Source organism: Callorhinus ursinus, unplaced genomic scaffold, assembly GCF_003265705.2.
Source record: "Callorhinus ursinus isolate GAN/ISIS: 27379988/994484 unplaced genomic scaffold, GSC_fseal_2.0 scaffold8, whole genome shotgun sequence".
Classification (NCBI taxonomy): Eukaryota; Metazoa; Chordata; class Mammalia; order Carnivora; family Otariidae; genus Callorhinus; species Callorhinus ursinus.
This window is the reverse complement of record NW_027397070.1, coordinates 23,337,713-23,344,047: the sequence shown is the minus strand read 5'-3', so window position 1 is coordinate 23,344,047 and position 6,335 is coordinate 23,337,713.

The following is a 6,335-nucleotide window of genomic DNA, read 5'->3' as shown; positions in this document are numbered from 1 at the left end:
CCTGAGAACTTAAAAAAAAAATCCATTTATCAGAACAAAATATATTTTAAAATTACTGAACAATCTTACATGTTATAAAGGACAATATACTCTTATTTTTGACCTGCTTAATGAGTATATGATTAAATCTATCCATCAATATAAGTAGGTAGGCAATAAAATGAACATTTTATTTTTTAAGAATTTTTTTTGGGGGAGAGAGCACTGGGGGGAGGGGCAGAGGGAGAGAGAGAGAGAGAGAGAGAGAATCTCAGGCAGACTCCCTACTGAGCACAGAGCCCATTACAGGGCTCAATCTCAGGACCCTGAGATCACAACCCTGAGACCATGACCTGGGCCAAAATCAAGAGTCGGATGCTTAACCGACTGAGCCACCCAGGCATCCCTGAACATTTTATTTTAAATAAGCTTCACAGTAACACTTATATTATGTTCTCACAACAAATAGGGAAAAACTTAAAGCTTATTTAAAAATGTAAATTATTCAGTAATTAAGTAGTGACAGCTTGCTTCTGTATGTGGAATTTCTGATAAAAATCCATATTTTCTTCCACTGTAAAATATTTTCTGATTTCTCATTAATACAGATATGAAATTTTTAAAATGATAACCATAGAAAGAAATGGTAGTGAGTTGCATGTTTCCAGATTTTTAGTATATATCTTATATGATATTTTAAGAAAATAGAATATATTTGAAATGTATATAAATATTTTATTATGTGATAACAATTATTCTCTCTTTGGGATAGTATTTCTCATTGTTTAAAAAGAATATCACATTATTAAGAAGGAATTTTCTTTCTAGAAACAATATTACTTGCTATATATCATTCAGGAAAGTATTATCTGAGTATATACCCAATAACCAATCTGTAGTACCAAATGAAATCTGACACATCTCATCTAGAGTTTATCTCCATCTTTTCTTACTTTATCCCACTGCCTATCTATATTTTATTTTAAACACTGTAGAAGTATAATCTAATTTTTTCAATATGAAGAAAAATTGATATTCCATTCTTTGGTAATTCTTTCTTTTTACTTTCAAGGTATATGTTTTCCCCTATTTTATATCATTAAATTGATCACTTATTACTTGAAGATTTTATTAGTTTCCATTTGCATCACTTTCCAGACCATTAATAAAGCTAATGTTAAGATTGATCCCTATATAATCTTCCTTCAACTTGACAGTCTGCTTTTTTTTATTATTCTTTGTTTTCTGTTCCTCAGCATACTGTAAATCCTGATGACAATTCTCATAGAGTAGGTACTAGGAATTAATTTTTCAAGCAAGAAATATGAAAAATATGAAAAAACCTTAATTATTATGTGATAATGGATTCTCCTAAAGCAGAACTCTACCATTGCTTGTAAGTTATTTATAGAAGTAATCATTAATATTAGAAGAGATTATAATCAATATTATTAATCTATGTTAATGTTTTCTTCTCTAACAGATACTTAATAAGTCAGAATATGATTATAAATTATGGTAAGCCATTTAAACCATTTTATGAAAAGTCTTTATTCTTACTCATTTGTACTTATTTCTTTTTTTTTTTAAGATTTTATTTATTTATTTGAGAGAGAGAGAGAATGAGAGATAGAGAGCACGAGAGGGAAGAGGGTCAGAGGGAGAAGCAGACTCCCTGCTGAGCAGGGAGCCCGATGCGGGCCTCGATCCCGGGACTTCAGGATCATGACCTGAGCCGAAGGCAGTCGCTTAACCAACTGAGCCACCCAGGCGCCCTGTACTTATTTCTGAATGTGAAACTGCTCCTTTTTTGAGTTCCATTTATGAATCAGCACCAACTAGTTCAATGTGATTGTTCAGCTGATCCAAAATATTTGTCAATTTGCTAATTGTGTATAAAAAATTCTACAGCTCATTTCATAGAGAGACTCACAAATAGAGAACTCTAAACATAGGAGAGGACTCTCATCTAGGTTTAGAGAAGAGGATGTATTTAATGATTAATGCACTGTCAGTTTCCTCTGAAAACTTCAGGTAACCCTCAATCAATGTTCATTAGGTTTATCAAACAATTTTGTTTAATTTATACATTTCCTATTATCTCCTTAGCCATCTGTCTTCTCAAAGATATGTTTTATTAACTGTAATAGTAGGTCTTTATTTTCCTCTTTTGGAAATAAGATTTATATGAATTTCTATTTGTTTTTTCCGGGTAGATGTTTCTACTTTTAAATTACCAAAGAGAAGAAACACTGGGATTTAACTGTATTTGAATAACAATGCATATAATCTTATGATAATACTGATTCACAGTTATACAATTGCTGAAATCCAAGTTAATGAGGTTCATCCAGAGGTTGCCAAATATTTTTAAGACATAGAACACATTTTTCAAGTGAAATCATAAGAATACCTCAAAATATTTAACAGATAAAAGTAGAACATCTCTGTGTGAAACAGACTTAAGAGAATGGGAGTCTGGGAGTCTTTTTCCAACTGTATCTCCAGACCTCCATGATTTACCTCACAAACCCTAAAGCGCCTCCAGAGAAAATTATATGGTAAGAAAATCAACTTTGTTTCTTGGGAAAGTGGGCATGGAGGTGTGTGGGTTAGAGATACACATTCAGAGGCAAATATATCTCTAATTCACATTCAGAGGCAAAGGGCATATGCCAAGTGTTAGTGAAATAGTGGTTAAATGCGCGCGCGCGCGCACACACACGCACACACTTGTTCTCGAAGTATTCTGTAGATACAGAGTTGCTCTCAAGGAAGATTCTACTCTGCTAGCTGTGATATGCCAAAAGTACTTTTCCAATGGATCTGAAAATCTTCTATCATAAAGCCTATTTGTAATTAATTCCATATTGTAGCTTACACATAGGGCATATGAATCACTTTTGTGCTATACTTATTTTTCACCTGAATTTAATGTGCTCGACATGATAATAGGTTTCATATATCATTGGAATAAACTGCTATTCTAGGGTGCTTTTTGAACAAAATTTATTTTCCTCATTTTTCAAGTAGCTGTACTCGAAAATCTTAAGCTAATACCTAAGCAAATCCAAATAAAGAAATAAAGTACATAAGAAAAGGACATTCTCCCTTAGGAATTACATAATTACATAATTTTTAGGCCACTCTTTAGGCCACTTTGTCCCAGAACTCACAAATGCTGCTTTTTTCCTTCAGTATTTTTTCTATCTGTGTTTCATTTTGGATTATTATGTCTTCAAGTTAATTCTTTTCTTCTGCAATGTCTAATCTATTAATTCCATTTAATATTTTTTTATAATATACTGAAATTTTCATCTTTATAAGCTTGGTTTTTAAAAATGTCTTCCATGGGGGCACCTGGGTGGCTCAGCCAGTTGTGTCCAACTCTTGGTTTCGGCTCAGGTCATGATCTCATGGTTGTGAGATGGAGCCCTGAGTCAGGCTCCCAGCTCGCTCGGGAGTCTGCTTTCTCTCTCTCTCTGCCCCTCCCCTTGCTCATGCTCTCTCTCTGTGTGTCTAAAATAAATAAATAAATCTTTAAAAAAAAAACTTCCATGTTTCTGCTAAATTTCTGAAAATATGGAAAAGAGTTATTATAACTGTTTTAATGTCCTTTGTTAATTTTTAACATGTTTGTCAAATCTGAGTCAGTTAATTTCAGTTGATTCATTTGTTTTGGGGTTGTGGTGTGTGAATGCAAGTTCAGAATGTAAATACAGAATATATACAACCATGAAGTAAATTTAATATACTGAAAGGCATCATATTGTCCATGTTGAAGAGAGGATGAGGTTGCCTTGGTTCTTTTAGCACATAGAGACATTCTGGGGGGAACTTTCTTCTTTTACAAGGTTTAGCAATCTATATTAATCTATTTTTCTATATTCTTAACTTATGTAATAATCTGGTGTGTGTGTATATATATGTGTGTATATATATGTGTTTATATCCCAGCACTAGCATAGTGTCAGGTATGTGGGTCTCAATTAACAATTTGTTCAGTAAGTGAATATATACATGACTAGATGAATGAATAAGATGGAGAGGGCTTGGTATATCCATTCAGTGCAGAAAACTTCAGGGGGAAAAAAATCCTTTCTTGGATGCTGGTTGAGGAAATTAAGTTGAATAATCAGGGTATAGAGTATACTTTAAAAAAATGTGTAGTAACCTCTGTAAAAAGAACTGATTAAAAATATTGTATCATTTAATAAAGGAACTGTCCTACTTGGAATCCATATGAACTCTGGTGTTTTAGGGGACTCTTTTGTTTTTATAATTCATAAGAAATTATGTTTTACGTGAATTGAACCTCATCCTGAATAAATGGACCTTGAAAATATATTCCATTCAACACATTCTGAAAATCAATCATACAAGAAATTGGTGCTCTGGCAATATCCATGAAAATATAATCATATATGATTCATGATCAACAAAATCCTATTATTATATATACACTTTGAGACTAGAAGTGTTTATATCATCATTCAAAATTCTTATATTAATAAAATATTACCTCATGAATAATTTCTCAGAAAGTATTTTTGAAAATCCTATTTTCTGAAGAGTAACTCAATATCTACTGGAACATATATTAGTAATATCTTCTTTTATGACTCGTCTATTTTCCTATATAAGACTTCATGTAAATTGTGATTTTTCCTCAGTGTCATTTACCATTTGGATCAAGATAATTTTATTCAGAATTTTAAACTACAAAATTTATGAAAAATTCATTCTAAAATATACTGATTCTCAAATGTATTAACTATCATCACATACATGTATATTTATATATGACTATAAAAATTAAAAAGAATACAGGATAATTTTGTATTATTCATTTAATTGTCATCCATTCTCAAATAGAATGAGAGATTGGACAAAGTATCCATTTTTGTCATTTTATTAGACCATGTGGACTGTCAATTCAGCTCACCTAAAAGGAGGAAAACAAGCCAAAAATAAATATTTGGAAACTAAATTATTCAAATTGGTTGTCAGGATGGTTTATTCTCAATGTTTTCCTTCCTTTATTTGCTGTGCAGACAGACCATCATCATTATCAGGTTCATGTCCAATATTGGGGTGCCTAGGGCCAGAGTGCACACAGGTTCACATACTATATTTATAAATATTTGAAAAGTTACAAATTAAAGCAACAATTTGTAATATAAAATATATTTTATCCTTCTACTTTGATAAATATCTTCATAAAAACCTGGACATTCTGACTTGAATTTATACTGCTTGGAACTCTTCCGAGTTCTATGCTGAAGTCTTCCTATGCTAAGGAAGAACTGCTTCCAAATGCCTCTGACCTTCTACTATGCCCCCACTATTTTTATACTCCCAGGACTTTACTCCCGATTCTCAATTCCCCTATGCCCACCAACGGGTGCCTCCTAGCTCCTCTCAGGTTTAGAGGTATGCACCCCTTTGTAGTAGTCAGAGTGCACTGGCAACAGTCCTTGGGACAGGAAATTCCAGGTTTCTCGACATCCACAGAGTGGATTTAAGAGGGGGCCGGGATTTCAGGTGGGAGTATCATCTCCTTGACACTTAAAATTCCTTATACTGTAGAGAAGGGGCATGGTAAGAGTCATGGGTGAAGGAATGCTAGATCTAGACCTTCTAAAGCACTGGCCCCAGGGCAGCTGGGTGCCTGTCTTCCCTGGGCCTAAAGGAGGCCCAGACTGTAATAAACCTGAATATCTTAGACTTAACAATATTGTCAAATCACCTTCAATCTAATGATTATGTTTGTTCCACTTCCAAATTATGACTACTTAACTATAGGGGGAAAAAAAATTAACTTTCATTCTGGATAATTAAAATCGTTAGCTAACTATGTGCATTTACATAGACAATACATCTAATTTCAAAACTTTGTCGAATAGAATAAGCAAGTATCCAGGAAAGAAACTTACAAAATGACATGAGTTAATAGTAGGACATTTTTAGTTTGCCAGGTATGTGGTACTTTAACTTTCAATGAAAATTGTGATATACTTTTCAAACAACCTAAGTTTGCAAAGCTACATGATCCAGAAATTGAAGACACAGTTCTAAACATGATGACATATTTCTAAACCACTATTATTAACTATGCAATTTTGCTTATATATGAGAATGAACTATATTTTTATATAATCCCATTGTATTAATACACTTTCTGATTTAATTCTACATTGATGAAGAATTATTTTGAGGTACCTGGCTGGCTCAGTTGGTAGAGCATGAAACTCTTGATCTCAGTATTGTGAGTTTGAGCCCCACACTGAGTGTAGAGATTACTTAAGAAAATTCTTTAAAAAAAGGAATAAAATAATTATTTTCTTTTCATGTTT